This window comes from Gymnodraco acuticeps, unplaced genomic scaffold (assembly GCF_902827175.1).
Source record: "Gymnodraco acuticeps unplaced genomic scaffold, fGymAcu1.1, whole genome shotgun sequence".
Taxonomy (NCBI): domain Eukaryota; kingdom Metazoa; phylum Chordata; class Actinopteri; order Perciformes; family Bathydraconidae; genus Gymnodraco; species Gymnodraco acuticeps.
In genome coordinates this window covers 633894-650609 of record NW_022990224.1, presented here as the reverse complement: position 1 = coordinate 650609, position 16716 = coordinate 633894, and the positions used below count along the sequence as shown (strand labels likewise).

At 46.2% G+C, this 16716-nt stretch overlaps 1 protein-coding gene across 1 annotated transcript in view; it reads left to right on the top strand.

Moving 5' to 3' along the window:
* The first annotated feature begins 3959 nt into the window (after window positions 1-3959).
* The window catches only part of si:dkey-82f1.1 (DENN domain-containing protein 2A), a 40432-nt gene continuing 27675 nt past the window's right edge, over window positions 3960-16716 (top strand). The window contains exon 1 of the mRNA XM_034218700.1: window positions 3960-4319. The gene's annotated coding sequence lies outside the window, so the exon portion shown is untranslated. The remainder of the gene's footprint in view (window positions 4320-16716) is intronic.

Below are 16716 nucleotides of genomic sequence, written 5' to 3'. Positions count from 1 at the left end.
GAAAGATGACTTCAGCGCTGTATTATTTTTTGAGTATTGTTATGGCTGGCAACCTTTGTTTTTAGGTCATGAAGGAAAGGAGGAGGTAGGGAACAAAACACACCCTGGGCTTGATTTCATTGTCATTTCCTCCTTGCTTAAACCAGAGATCTTGCAATCAGCCCAGCATGCTCCGTCAGGGACTGAGAACTGGTCCCCGCCATGTTCCCAGTCACGGTGTGAGTCCCCTGGACAGTGGGCCCGGTGCACTCCCAGGGTCCCATCTGTAGCCCTGATAGAGGACTCTGCAACACAATAAGTTGGGATAAACGCCAAACAGATGTTACCAGCCCCCACCTCCCGCCCTGTTCCCCCCCAAAGCTATTGATGGACAAGCCAGGCTTTTTTAGATCTCCCTTGCATTTCAAAGGAGAGGTCAGGGTTTGGGCTCAGAGGTCAGCAGAATGGTTGCTCTGCAGAGGTGATGTTGTTAGACACTTTATGAAGGCTGAGATGACTAGAGGAATGTGGGTGCATTGCTATAGAGATATTGAGCTGTATGGCACATCTGTAGAGTAAACAATACTCTGATACCCAGTCTTTTGTGCTCCTATAGTTTTCATGCACATATTTGTCTCTGCTGTGTGCAAGTGTTCTTTTACTTTTAGTGTTTGCCATTTTCTTAATGTCTTTCATTTTTTATAAAGCACTTTCAATTGCCTTGTGTTGAAAGGTGCTATATAAATAAACTTGCCTTGAAAGAAACTAATTACAGTACAGCAATTTGAAATATACTTTTTCTGTTTAGAGGGATTATTTTAATAATAATAATAGATTTAATTTGTTAGCGCTTTTACAGGTGCTCAAAGACGCTTTACATATATAGTGAAGATAAAATAAAATAAAGGAACAACAAATAAATATATAGTTAAAGTTAAAGTCAAATAATCCAAAAACAATCACACATTAAAAGCCAGATTGAAGAGGTGAGTTTTTGTAAGTTTTTTGAAGGTGGTGAGGTCAGTGCAGTCTCTGATGGGTTGTGGGAGTGAGTTCCAGAGGGAGGGGGCAGCGACGGAGAAGGCAGCGACGGAGAAGGCTCTGTCCCCCCAGGTCCGGTGATTGGTGTGGGTGGGGATGGATAGGAGGTTGGCTTCTGATGAGCGGAGGCAGCGGGAAGGGGTGTGGTGGTGCAGCAGGTCTGTGAGGTAGGAGGGGGGGCCTGATTGTTGAGGGCTTTGTGAGTAATGAGGAGGACTTTGAAGTTGATTCTTTGACAGACGGGGAGCCAGTGGAGGTTCTGGAGGACGGGAGTGATGTGGTCTCGGGAGCGGGTGTGGGTGAGGAGGTGGGCAGCAGAGTTCTGGATATGTTGGAGTTTATTGAGGAGGTTGGATGGTATGCCGTAGTAGAGGATGCTATTGCAGTAGTCGAGTCGTGATGTGATGAATGCATGAATCAGGGTTTCAGCAGCAGAGGAGGAGAGTGATGGGCGGAGACAGGCAATGTTTTTGAGGTGGAAAAAGGCGGTCCTGGTGATGCGATTGATGTGGTGGTTGAATTTGAGCTGACTGTCGAAGATGACTCCGAGGTTGCGGATGTGAGGGGGGGAGATAGAGTGTGGCTGTCAATGGTGAAGTTGAAATTCTGGATGTCTTTGATACGGGATGGGGGGCCGATGATGATGATGTCTGATTTGGCACTGTTCAGTTGGAGATAGTTTGTTTGCATCCATGCTTTTATTTCTGAGAGACAGTTGGTGAGAGTGGAGTGTGTTGTGGGGGTGATGGTTTTTGTTGAGATATAAAGTTGGATGTCATCGGCGTAGCAGTGAAATTGAAGGTTGTGGCGACTAATTATTTTGCCAAGGGGGAGCATGTAGAGGATGAAGAGGAGGGGGCCAAGCACCGAACCCTGGGGGACGCCTTGGGACAAAGGAGCAGTGGAGGAGGTGCAGTTGTTGATGTTGATAAACTGATGTCTGTCTGTGAGGTAGGATTTCAGCCAGGAGAGTGCAGTGTCAGTGATGTTGAGTGATGATTCGAGGAGGGACAGCAGGATGGTGTGGTTGATGGTGTCGAATGCTGCGGTGAGGTAGAGGAGGATGAGGATGTTCAGGTTGCCGGAGTCAGAGGAGAGGAGGAGGTCGTTTGTGATTTTCAGAAGAGCTGTTTCTGTGCTGTGTTTTGATCGGAAACCGGATTGAAATGGCTCAAAGAGATCATTGGAGCTGAGGTGGGCTTTAAGTTGTGAGGCAACGACACGTTCAAGTATTTTTGACAGAAAGGGGAGATTTGAGATGGGCCGGAAGTTGGACATGATGTCAGGTGTGAGTCCAGGTCTTTTGAGAATGGGTGTGACAGCAGCCAGTTTGAGAGAGGGGGGAACTGATCCAGATCTGAGGGAGGAGTTAATGATGGTGGCGATGAGTTGGGAGATGGCAGGGAGGCTCTCTTTAACAAATTTGGAGGGCATTGGGTCAAGTGTGCAGGTGGAGTTAATTCCAGTCATGAAGTCGGACAGTTGCATGGGGGTCACAGGGGAGAAGTGGGACAGGGGCTGTGAGGTGAAGGGGGGGGAGCCAGGAGGGGAGGTGATTTTGTACTCCTTGTGTACTTTAGTTTGCGTATTTGGATTCACATAGTAAACGGATCATATTTTTCACTATGATTCATTGTTAAACTACGGAAAGCTACACCACAACTTTAAAATGCTAAGTTTTAATTACGTCTAACAATTCAAAATCCAGACATATCCAATTTGCAGCCACAAAATACAAACAAAAGAAACCATGGTTATCTCACACTGAAACTTGGGGATATTTTGTATTTCTGCATAAAAAATAACATTAAATAATACGCAGTTAATAAAATTGGCAATTTTTTTTTTCTAGGTGGACAGATCGATCCAGTCAGAGCTGGTTGATGTCGCCAGGAAAAGAAAGTTTGGGGCTCTCTGCTGGAACTGCTACTCCCGCGACCCGACCACGGATAAGCGGGAGAAGATGGATGGATGGATGGATGGATGGACAGATCGATAAAATGAACAAATCAGTTAAATCTCTCATTTCCATACAGTATGTAATATTGTGCCCTTACTTAACCAAAGATTCTGTATCACAATGTTATTTGTCGATATATTAAAATCCAGAATGTCACTTGAATGACCATCAAATAGGAAAAGTCTGTCTTTATAAATCAGTATAATATATTTTTTATTCAAAGTTTATAATATGCTTTGAAAACTGACCATAAACGTACATTTGTATTAATGGACTCGCCAAAGAGGGTCTGTGGGGTTGAACAAGTAAATTATTAATCACACTGGTCATCAGTATGCATGTCCAGCCTGTTTCCTGCTCTTTCTCTCACTTCTTTCCCTCCTCTCTCTCCACAGAGGCATTGAGTTACTCTGGGCCGACGTTGAGCTGAACTCCTCGGTTTGTCTGAGCAGAGGTCGGCGGTAATCAAGCCAAACACTGCCAAACCACTTTATGTGTGAGAACATTCACTCTCACCACACGCAGCACACACCACTGCTACACTACTTCTATTTGTTGTTGTTGTTGCTGTTGCATGGCACATGTGAACCAGTACACAAAGTCTTCCAGAGATAAAACAGATGAACATTTGTTCCCCTCATTGAGAGAGGAAGAGATTGGGCATCTTTAATTGGTTCCCCAAGGAAGCTGTTATTTATGTCTTCAGTTGTGTTCTGCTTTGCCCCTTCCTGCTCCATTCCTCTTTCTTTTTTTTAGCAGGACACTCTGTTTTCCCCGGCAACTAGGGCTCCAATCGGCCGGCCAGCTGCAGATTAGTTCAGCGGTGGGGGGTTTAGGTGGGTGGGAGTGAATGTGGAGAGGGGGGTGATGATGGAAAATGGAGAGGGAGGAGAGAGAGAGAGAGAGAGAGAGAGAAGGAAGGAAGGAGGGAGGGAGGAAGAGAGGGGGGTGGGAAAAGTTTGAGAAGGGGAGAGAGAAAGGGAAGGAGCCAGCGTCATTCAGAGATAGGAGTCCGAATGAGTGAGTGTGAGAGCTGAGAGTGGAGGAGAAGCTGTAAACAGTTGAACCCCGGAGGCTGGACGGGAGGAGGGATTTCCCTTGACTTTTGTGGCTTTTTTAAATTTGTTGTGCGCTTGGAGCTGCACTCTGAGTCTTTCTCTCTGTGTGTTTATGTGGGAGCTACAGAGAGGGGCTCTGCAAAGTGAGAGAGGGGGATAAAGGAAAGCTACTCGGAAGGAAAGGAACCATGCAAGTGGATGCTACCTTCTGCGGGGTCAGGTTACGCAAAATGAGAAACTACTCCACGAGCACTTCATCAGGGCTCACCCAGCTCAGAAAGGTAATGTGCAGAGCAAGAGTGTCGGTGTGTGATGTGTGTTTGAATGTCTTTTTTTAAAATAATGTTTCCTCAATAACAGTCAGTAAAGTTGTATTTCTTTCTATACAATTGATTGAGCACATAGTGATTGAGTCAATATACTCTTTGATCAGTTAAAGCATAGAATAAACTCAGCCACAGTGATCGGCTCAGTCTGACAATCACTGCTTTAGGATCCATCTTCATGCTTGTGCATCAACTTCCATGTCCATGCTTGCGTGTGACCTTGAATGTGTCATCATGCTTGTGTGTCCATGAACTAAATGTACGTCCAAGTATTATGGATGGTAAATGTCAGGATGTGGTTTTGTCTGTGTTTATTTGAGCCTTGTTTCATTCTGGATTGCTTTGGCTCCAGTTAAAGTATGCCTGAGTGTTGCTCAAGTAGCCAGTCTCAAACTGTCTGCACCCGGTCCATTACTGCTGCCCACAAGAGACCCATCTGTACCTCACTGACACATCTGAAGCTAACTCAACGGCTGTCAGCCCTCATCTGCTTATTAAATGAAAACAAAGTGTAGAAGATAGTTTTGTGAGCGTTTAAAGGATAGTTAGCGTGCACACTAAGACCGTCACATTCCAAACCGGCTCTGAGAGAGAGCAAAGAGGACAGGATAAGTGAGATGAGCATTCTTCCCTGTGAACAAAGGCACCTCTTCATTCAGTCCCAGAGCCTGTATTGTTGTGAGGAGGCAGGCAGGGGTGGAGAGCTCCCCAGGGAGGACAGGGGAGTGCAGGTGGCTCCATAAAGTCAGCTTTTCCAGGATTAGTTGAACATGTTTGTTTGCAGATTCATGATCAGGCAGGATTGAAACTGTGCAGCTGGTTTGAAAGTTCTACATTGTATCTCTACCTAACGTTTTTGAACAGACAAATGTAATGCCAGTTGGGAATTAGAAATAATAATATTAATCTTAAATGGCTGTCTAAGATATGAGAGTGTTTCAACGTTAGTGGCAGGTTTAACATTTTCATTTGACCTTCTGCATTGTGAGCTTGTAAATGTGCGGATGTAGCCTACAGGAAGTGATGTATTTTGAATTTTCAGTAACAACAGTTTGTTTGGGATATAGAAATGCTGAAACAATAATTATAAGGTGAGAGCAACAGAGGCGTAACAGAGACACAAACAGCACTACCTGCAAATTCTGTCTTTTTTAAAGATGAATGAATGAAACACACTGGCCACACTGTTTGCCAAGTGTTTAGAGGAAGCAGCTGTAATGACCACAACAATGAACAATCCCTAATAAAGACACCTTCAAAACATATAAATGGTGAGTCAGGTGATTTGCTGTTTGATTGTAACTTGAAATGAGTTGCTATGTTCAAAGAGAAAAACATGTACAAGGATATTGACATATATCCCTTGGTAAATGTACCATGTGGACTTTTCCTAGTAAACAAACATGATTTTGCTTCTGCACAATGCACTCTTATGGCCTACCAAGGATATTGAATGTTTTCCTATCCTATACAAATATTTTGAAACTTACAAGAGAGGGAACTGCAAGAAATAAGGATTACTTTAGCAGTCTTTTTCTTGACCCTTCCCATTAATAAATATGGCTGGACTCGAGATACAAACAATATAGGGCCGTTTTCATCGTCTGGTATCGCTCTACAGTGCCACCAGTGGTTTATTTCAGATCCATTTACAGTATCCGTGTGTAGTGACTCAGCCATATCACTCCATGTGAGATAACTGATGCTCTGTTGCATGTCATAGCACAGTGCAGCAGGAATGTCTGCTCTATAAGCAATGACCCTTAAGAGATGGTTATCAACCAGCCAACATAATCCATCTCAGCGGCGTCCTCAGGCCTTTTAGTTCAGCCAGCTAAGCAATCATTACAACTCGAGAACAGGACTGGAACATTTGATTTAATTTGCTTGATAGTAACATCAGTTAAAGTGCTCCTTGATTTAGGTCAGGAATTTAGGCGAAAGCACAGCCTCTTAGATTCCGTTTTATTTTTCATATTGGCATAAATGAGCAGATTCAGCACATCAGTAGGAGTTTTACGGCCACAAATCAACATTCCTCTGCTCTCCTGTTTCGGTCTGTCCTGGCGTTTTATTTACTTAACGGGGTAACGTTCGGAGTTTATTGAATTGAGACAGGCTGACTCTCCGGCGCTGTGAGGAGAAGATTTATAGAGTTGGAGATAAAGACAGAGTCTGTCTGCTAGTCAGCAAGGTAGTAATGAGTGGGCTGCAATCTTGTAAAGGGGCTCTGGTTTGGAGCCATTGTGTGTGTATGTGTGTACCAGTGTTACTTTTACACACACACACACAGAGGTCTGTCAGTTTGGGTCAGTTGTTTACATTCTGAGGCTAACTGTGCATGACTGCTGTGCAAGACAATGTGCACTGTGGTAGAACAAATAGTGTACTTTGTGTTCGCCACTCAGAATATCAACACTCATAGTCTCCTCATCGAGTGATTCATTTCTCAGACACACACTTATTTCTTCTCAAGGCATTTTCTCAAATTGCATATTTTGCTCTTTTCACCATGAATGATATTTATAGCACTCTCACCCAATGCCCATCTATCCTTTCCCTCTCTGGGACTCAAGATTGTTTTAGCATAAACACAACCTGGCATATCAACACATGCAGCACAAGAAGTGTTTTACTTATTAGCAGGCATGTTTAAAAAAGAAAAAGGACAACTCTTGAAAACACCAGATGTTTAGCATCATGACTCAGTCTGTCATCTCTCACAACTGAATCAGCTCTCTATTTCTTTCTTGGAATTAGCTGAAGTGGAGAAAAGTCTTGATGATTGGTATGAGTCACTAGAGTGCAAACTCGTCCAGGAAAACAGTGTTTAGCTTCACAGTCTCTATGGCCTTCATTTGAAAGAGCGGTAACTATTTGATACCTGTTTACATTCAGACTTAATTTACATTCAATGTACAATACGTGTGTGTGTGTGTGTGCTCTTTTTGTGTGTGTTTTTGGGTACATTAATAAGTGTGTATACGTAGCCTATATGTTGACAAGTCTGCATTTATGTGACTGTTGTCATTTGACAATATGATAACATTTCTGATTTGTCACGGTTTACATTTTCTATTTGATTTCTGTCCTGGGTTGCATGGTTTGTTTTTATGTGTGTGAGTGTGTGTGATTGTTTGTCTGTGTGTGTGAGTGTGTGTTAGCAGATGCAGCCAGTGACATCTGTCTTCCCTATTCTTTTCTGCTCAGCGAAGTGACAGCAGGCCTTTAGGAGGTTACAGCCTGTGTACCCCTCCTCTTACAGGAACTGGCTTTTGACAGGCCCTCTGCGGGGGTGGCCCGCAACTTAAAGACACCACCGGGCCAATCTCCTGCCGCCCCCGAGCTGCTGCTGTCACCACGGTGACGCGCTCTGAAAGAATGTGTCCTGTGGTGACGGTGAAATAATTCCTCCTGTTTCAAAGATATTGTGTGGGACGCATTGTCTGTGATGTTGGTATATGGCCATGGATTAAGTCATGATCAAAAAGACCCCCAACCCCCCTCCTCACAATCACACATACAGATACATTGATAATGCATACCATCTTAAACACCCATAACCCTGTCCTTATTAGTGTCATACTAACGCTCATACGTACATATGCATACCATCACACTTGATACTGGAAGCACTCATCCAGTTGGCAGCCATTTTTCATTAGACGCTCCCTTAACCCTTACACACATGTATGCACACACTCTTTGTCTTACAGCCTTTCACTTGTTTCTCTGTCTGGAAGTATCACTCTGCTAAGTGTCTGTTTTGGTATTGAAAAGTAATTTAACCATGGCTTCAAAGAAAAGTGTTTCAGCGACTCTAATTGGGACAATATCTATGACACGGCAGGCAGAATCAGTGTCTTGCCGCGTGGTTTGCACAGAGTACAGTATCGATTATGGATATTTAGCAGAGTTCAGTCGCAGGGGCAGAAGCAGCTACAGTTATAAAATCATCACAGAAAACCAATGCTTATCAAGACTATCCAGAAGTCCCGGGTTTCCATCTTGGCTTGGCTTTGCAGATCGTGCCCACTGGCAGCGTGCGTTAGTTGCACAAACCCAAACACACACACAAACTACAGAACACACACACAGCACAGACAGACTCAAACACAGAAGTGGAAATATAGAGCAGAAAATGCACAGACATATGGAGACAAACACATGCCCACAGACAGATGCTTGAACATTTACTGACATGAACATGTATTTACCATTCGTTTGGCATCACCAGCCTGGAAAAAGAACTTGTATTTGGGGAAAGCTGCTGTCTGGAAAGGAATGCGTCCATCTGGGTTCAAAGTCTAACTCTAATGTGGCTCCACAGCTCGTTGATTTAGGCTCCGGCTGCCATGTTATAATGAGCATTCCAAGAAAAAGAAAGATTATTGAAGGTTATTGCATGCTTTGTTAGTTTGGTTATATACTGCGTGTGTTTAATATTTGAGATGGAAAAACTCTAAGAGCAATGACCTTTAAATCATCATTCTACTTCTTTTCGTATTTCGCTTGCAGCAATGACTGAGAATGAGAAGAGTTTTGTTTACCTGTCAATTTAGGGATCCGCTCTATAATGAGAATTAAAACATTGTCTGGAGGTTCATCCAAGTCTAACAACTTAATGAGTAGATAGTGCAGACACAGTGCAGACACGGAGGAGCTTTGATCACACCAAATCATATCTAAACACTGTGTTGTTAAGCTCTAGAGCCGGGAAAGTAGTAGTTTTCTCTTTGTCTGTCTCCGGTGTAAAGGGGGTTGTAATAATCTCATCATCCCTACAGTACAGTATAGCCTCAAGTTGTATTGGCTTTGATTGATGTTAGTCTACATCAGTCCTTTTTAGCTTTGTAGAGATGTGTAGTTTGGATATAAATAGGCTCAGTAACGTTACCCAGATAAAAATGTAGCTAAATGTTATATATTCTCTTTGTTATATTTTCTTCACTTTTTGCATTTTCTGAAATATTTGTTTAGGCTGATCCGACTAAGTAAAATACCGTACTCTGGTAACTTAGTACACGTTCCTAATACCATTTTATTAAATGTACACTGTTAATGAAATGAACACCTAGTGAAAGTACAACAACTGCAACATTCATGATATGGAGATACAATTAAAGAAAGCCAAAATAACAAACCAACAAGCATGTTGAAGTTGCTCTGATTTAGTCCTTGCGTACTACATACATTTAAACTACAGAGTATATTTGCCATGTGTAGAGTACAACTTGTCCTGAGGAGATTGGAAATGCACACCTTTGGATCAGTTTAGTTTGACTTGCTGTAGCGGTGCTAAACACCCCTCTCCATTTCACTCACTTTTTTTGTCCACTGGCGCTCTTGGCTCAGCCTCAGTTGTCGGTCACAGGGTGTGTGGAGGTCAAAGACGTCGGCTCTGACTCTGGAGTTTACACTCCGGAAGAGCACTTTCCCAAGCTCTCGCCTTGCTTGGCTCCCCCGGGGATTGGCGGGTGAATTATAAAAATGTGTTTCTGTGCAGGCATGCAGAGGAGCAGGGGAGCAGGGATGGGACGGGGGAGCTCTGCTGGGAATTTTCATGCGGAACCCTTAAAAGTGAAGGGGGGGAAACAGGAAGGAGGAAGAGAGGAGAGGATTTGGGCTTGGAGCTCAGCTCAGAGACTGTGGCTTGGAGGAGAAATCTGACCCGGGGCCCAGAGAATAATGTTAGTGTGCTGAAGAAGGCAGGTTATTGTTGAAAGGATCTGTAGGTCCACTCAATGCTGCACACAAACTGTGGCTGAGCCTGTTTTACAGAGAAAAGGTTTAATCATTAGGCTCAAAAATCCCACATTGTCTTTCAGCACAATGTAATATCAGATGCTGTAAATACTGCTCGCTGTTGGGAGCCTTTTTTCCCCTGTGAATGATGGTGTATTCAATGACACTTCCTCAAGTGTAAAACCCAGGCCCTTTGGGAGTTGTTAGCAGCAGAGACAGGTATTGTCTGAGGTGTACGACATGCCATGTCTGTCTCCTGTGTTAAACGGCACAATGAAACAAAATACAGCTTTGGCTGCAGACGACAGAAGGTGTGTGTGTGTGTGTGTGTGTGTGTCACCTGGCATATTACCTGGGGTTGTTTATGAATTACCTCATACATTGAAATTAATCACAGTCTGCCAAGCAGCGAGGCTCAATGCCAGGAAGAGCTCCATGGCTTCTTTTGTTTGGCAAGTTTTACCGTCAATGGCCTTACTTACTCTGTCAGTGTTGATTTATGCTTGCGGCACAGTGCTCCAACCGCAGGTGCATTTACACCAAGGTCTTGTTTCGTGCTGCCAGATGAGCCAGTGGTGTGCGCTAATTTGTCTTTGGAAGGAAGGGAGCAGAATACAGAACAAATTAAAGGGATAGCAGTCTTTCTTGAATCAGGGTTAATTCTTCTACTCAATTTTGACCGGTAAATATCTTCAACATTGTCATTTAGTGTGTAAGCATGCTTATAATTCTTATTTGGAAATGAAGAGCTATTCATCTAATAGTTTCCAGACATTACACTCAAAACCAAAAATTACAACTTCATGATGGCACTATAGGAATAGTCGGGGATCATCAAAGTTGTTAGAATAAATCATGTGAATGTTGACATGTCGTGTAGTAATGCTTGACCGGACGACTAGAAAGGCAATAAGGTTTTTTCACCATTGGACCAACCAGTCACTAAAGCATTGAATAGAGAACAAATATCCGTAGAAATGTTCATAACTCTCCATCCAATAGTTGTTTTGGGGGGATTTGGGATCAAAAGTGTTAGTTTGTTTGAGCTACTTACTGATTGACGTCCTCCATCCCTTTAGCCTGTGCTTACACGGTTTAAAACATCATCGATATATGGAATATAATATGACAGCGCAGTAAGTAGCAACACATTTTCAAATAAGCCATTTAGCATCACTTAATCCCTAGATGTTGCTGAAGCTGAAATACCAAATGTTTGCATTTCACAGAAGCACTATTGGATGTGGTGGTGTAGACCGAAGTGAGAGCTGGTTAAAAGCCGGCAGTGGGATGTGTTGGCACGGACACTGGTCTGTGGAGCCAGCGGGGTAATTGGGAGCAGACTGGGGATGAGTCAGGGTCTCTGCTGATGAGAGCTCTCTGTCTGTGGGGAGGAGGAGCTGACGTGTCTGTGGGAGTCTCTGGACAGATGCTCCGACTCTGCAAAGAGACGTAACACGACACCCTCACCCAGATGGGGGGATAGAGAGAGATTTGTTTGCTCTGCCTCCAAGACAGATCCATCCTCCTCCTCCACTTCTGTCTCTCTTCTCATTGTGATGATTGTGTCCTTTTCTCTGGTACATAGGCTTCTCTTCTCTCCATTGAGCTAGTTAAGGCCTCTTTGTATTTGTTGGCGAACGGTAAGAGCAATTGTTGAGATGGAAGAATTCATTTCCAATTTTCCACTAGGTCAGTCCAGCTTTAAAAAAAACTCCTCTGTGCTTTGAAAAATGCACATATCTTTTTCAATTATCCACTTCATTTCCACCTCTTATCAGGCCAACGGTGTCAAAGGCTCCCCCTCCAAACTTGTATTTCTAGAAGGGCTTATCACTTTGAAGACTTTAGGGCATCATTAGCTTGCAAGTCACACCATTTGCAGTCAGTGGAATGTGGAATGGAAGCCACAAACTCCAAAGGAAAAGGGAGACCTCTCTTTAAAAGCCTGTGGTTAAACAGTTACGGGATGGTCATTTGTAAACTCTGACAGGTGGAGCGAGTGAGAAGGACTTTTTTTGGAGGATTTTGCTGAGTTCGTATGGCGCTTTCCTTCCTTTTCCTGCTTTTCTGACCTTGTGGTAGTAGGCTGTCTCATTTATCAACCTCATACTCAAGCTCGTACTGTACGGGGCGAGTTCTTAAGCAAGAAAACTTGCCTTGCAAAAAGTTTGATGACTTAATTTCAGGAGGAACAGCCAGTCAGTCTTAATCCAACTTCCTGCAAGTCTCACCACACTTCCTGTCAGTTTGTGTGCACAAACACAAACAAACAAGAACATAACTATTCATTTCATGGATAAGAAACCTCCTAAATGCTGTAGCATACTGTCTCTTGATTGTGTCTGTGCACCATAATTACATCCATAGTGGCTTCCTCTGTGGCCCTTGTTATAATTAAGGTTTGTTTATACATTTTCTGAGATAATATTGTGACCCATTCTTCCAGCTCTCAGCGGGATACAATGTAGACACCCAGGCCATCAGAGTCTCAGTTATAAGCAACAACCACAATAACAAGAAGTGCCATATGCGTGACTTTAGAATTACAACAATGTGTTATATTAAGCATAGATTGATAAGAAAAAATACATACAGGGAGAAGTGAATTGTTTGCGGTGTCCCCCGTCAGTTCCTGTCTGGTTCTGTTGCTAACCCAGTTTCTATGCTGTCTCACATCCATCCTCTGCTAACAATGGAGGGATCAGGGGGGGGGGGGGGAGGACACAGCTCAGCAGGGCAGGAGGACTATCATTAAATTTGGACAGGACACTGGGAAGCAGGATAGCTGGTACATGTTCTGTATATTTGTGCGTTTGCCCCTGAAGGCCAGCTGATCCCTGTGGTTGGATACAGAATGGGAAGATAAGGGTGGAAAAGTAATGTCTGTGAAAGTAGGGAGATACAAAGAAGGAGACGAGAGAAAGGTCAACATGGCATGCAAGGAAATTGATAAATTCAATGAGTGAGGCTTCTAGGATTGTAAAGCTGTTTCTGGCTGTCAATCACATACACACACAGATACACACACATAGTCATGGATTTGGCCTGTTTGGCTCATATCCAAGACCTTGCTATGAAATCAGCTTGGGAAAGCAACAGGGGCCCTGAACAGGACACAGAGACAGAAACAGAGAGAAAAACGAGAGAGGGAGAGACTGCCGAGCCCAGATAAAAGTCCTTTGTTTATTTGCCCGTCCCTCTCCTTAACTCTTCCTCACCATACATCCTTTCCTTTACCATCAACCCTTCCTATTCTACTTTTTCAGGGGCCAGTCAGAATGTCGGTCATTGTGAAATCCCCATATCACTCAAACCAAACACTTTGTCGGATCTGTCAACCCCGAAGTGTTAAAAAAGAATTGGTTTTACATAAATAGTTTCTGCTCCAGGTCTGCAGAAGGTAAGACACGGTGCATATAAAAGTATGAAAGGGAACGAGAGGTTGAAAGGATTAAAAACAGTGCCCCACCATCACTCCCTCCTCCATCCGACTTTTTCCTGCAACGCCATGACAGAATGGGAATGAAAGAGAGAGAGAATGAAAGGGAGAAATAAAGAGTGAAAGACGGTGGGGAGGAAAAAAGCAGCCAAGTTTGCCATTCCAGAAAGAGCAGGCTAAATGTGCAGTGGTGCGTTAAATTGATTGCAGGCAGGGCTTTGGCACATGTGAGCCACATCTTCCAGGGGATAGGGTCCTCAACTCAGCGTGGGTGCGGAAAGAAAAAGAACAAAATAAATAATCTTCCCTTCGCAGTGTATTATTCCCATTTGGAGCTATCGTGTTCTCTACTTTCTGTAAAAGGATGAGAAGCGGTTAGGGGGCTGCCTCTCTTTGGTTGCCTTCTGTATTTGTGTGACTGCATTTCACAGCTATCAGCACATGGAGTGTGGGCCGCGAGCAACTTTGCCCTTTTTAGGTATTTCGAAATGACGGAGAGAAAAAAGAGAGCAGTTTGGGGAAGAACAAGCAAGGGATGGTGATGTCATGGTGTTAGCTTTTTGGCTGGACAGAGGGATGGAGGGACACAGCCATAGAGGGAGGATGAAATCATAATGAGAAGCAGCTGTTGGGGAGAGGCTGGCCTCCAGAGTGCTGTAGCAGCAGCCAGCAAACAGCCAGCACACAGCCAGCACACAGCCAGCACACAGCCAGCAAACAGCCAGCCAGCAAACAGCCAGCACACAGACAGCACACAGCCAGCACACAGCCAGCAAACAGCCAGCCAGCAAACAGCCAGCAAACAGCCAGCACACAGACAGCACACAGCCAGCACACAGCCAGCACACAGCCAGCACACAGAAAGCACACAGCCAGCACACAGCCAGCAAACAGCCTGCACACAGCCAGCCAGCAAACAGCCAGCAAACAGCCAGCACACAGCCAGCACACAGCCAGCACACAGCCTGCACACAGACAGCACACAGACAGCACACAGCCTGCACACAGCCAGCACACAGACAGCACACAGCCAGCACACAGCCAGCACACAGCCAGCAAACAGCCTGCACACAGCCAGCACACAGACAGCACACAGCCAGCACACAGCCAGCAAACAGCCAGCACACAGCCAGCACACAGCCAGCACACAGCCAGCACACAGCCTGCACACAGCCAGCACACAGCCAGCACACAGAAAGCACACAGCCAGCACACAGCCAGCAAACAGCCTGCACACAGCCAGCCAGCAAACAGCCAGCCAGCAAACAGCCAGCAAACAGCCAGCACACAGCCAGCACACAGCCAGCACACAGCCAGCACACAGCCAGCACACAGCCTGCACACAGCCTGCACACAGCCAGCACACAGCCAGCAAACAGCCTGCACACAGCCAGCACACAGACAGCGCACAGCCAGCACACAGCCAGCACACAGCCAGCACACAGCCTGCACACAGACAGCACACAGCCAGCACACAGCCAGCACACAGACAGCAAACAGCCAGCACACAGACAGCACACAGCCAGCAAACAGCCTGCACACAGCCAGCCAGCAAACAGCCAGCACACAGCCTGCACACAGACAGCACACAGCCAGCACACAGCCAGCAAACAGCCAGCACACAGCCTGCACACAGCCAGCACACAGCCAGCACACAGACAGCACACAGCCAGCACACAGCCAGCAAACAGCCAGCACACAGACAGCACACAGCCAGCACACAGGCCAGCACACAGCCAGCACACAGACAGCACACAGCCAGCACACAGCCAGCAAACAGCCTGCACACAGCCAGCCAGCAAACAGCCAGCCAGAAAACAGCCAGCAAACAGCCAGCACACAGCCAGCACACAGACAGCACACAGCCAGCAAACAGCCAGCAAACAGCCAGCCAGCACACAGCCAGCACACAGCCAGCACACAGCCAGCAAACAGCCAGCACACAGCCAGCAAACAGCCAGCCAGCAAACAGCCAGCCAGCAAACAGCCAGCACACAGACAGCACACAGCCAGCACACAGACAGCACACAGACATCACACAGCCAGCACACAGCCAGCCAGCAAACAGCCAGCCAGAAAACAGCCAGCAAACAGCCAGCACACAGCCAGCACACAGCCTGCACACAGACAGCACACAGCCAGCACACAGCCAGCACACAGCCAGCACACAGCCAGCAAACAGCCAGCACACAGCCTGCACACAGACAGCACACAGCCAGCAAACAGACAGCACACAGCCAGCACACAGCCAGCAAACAGCCAGCAAACAGCCAGCACACAGCCAGCACACAGCCTGCACACAGCCAGCACACAGCCAGCAAACAGCCAGCACACAGCCAGCAAACAGACAGCAAACAGCCAGCACACAGCCTGCACACAGCCAGCACACAGCCAGCACACAGCCAGCAAACAGCCAGCACACAGACAGCACACAGCCAGCACACAGCCAGCACACAGCCAGCACACAGCCAGCAAACAGCCTGCACACAGCCAGCACACAGACAGCACACAGCCAGCACACAGCCAGCACACAGCCAGCAAACAGCCAGCACACAGCCAGCACACAGCCAGCACACAGCCAGCACACAGCCAGCACACAGCCTGCACACAGCCAGCACACAGCCAGCACACAGAAAGCACACAGCCAGCACACAGCCAGCAAACAGCCTGCACACAGCCAGCCAGCAAACAGCCAGCCAGCAAACAGCCAGCAAACAGCCAGCACACAGTCAGCACACAGCCAGCACACAGCCAGCACACAGCCTGCACACAGCCTGCACACAGCCAGCACACAGCCAGCAAACAGCCTGCACACAGCCAGCACACAGACAGCGCACAGCCAGCACACAGCCAGCACACAAACAGCCTGCACACAGCCAGCACACAGACAGCACACAGCCAGCACACAGCCAGCAAACAGACAGCACACAGACAGCACACAGCCAGCACACAGGCCAGCACACAGCCAGCACACAGACAGCACACAGCCAGCACACAGCCAGCAAACAGCCTGCACACAGCCAGCCAGCAAACAGCCAGCCAGAAAACAGCCAGCAAACAGCCAGCACACAGCCAGCACACAGACAGCACACAGCCAGCAAACAGCCAGCAAACAGCCAGCCAGCACACAGCCAGCACACAGCCAGCACACAGCCAGCAAACAGC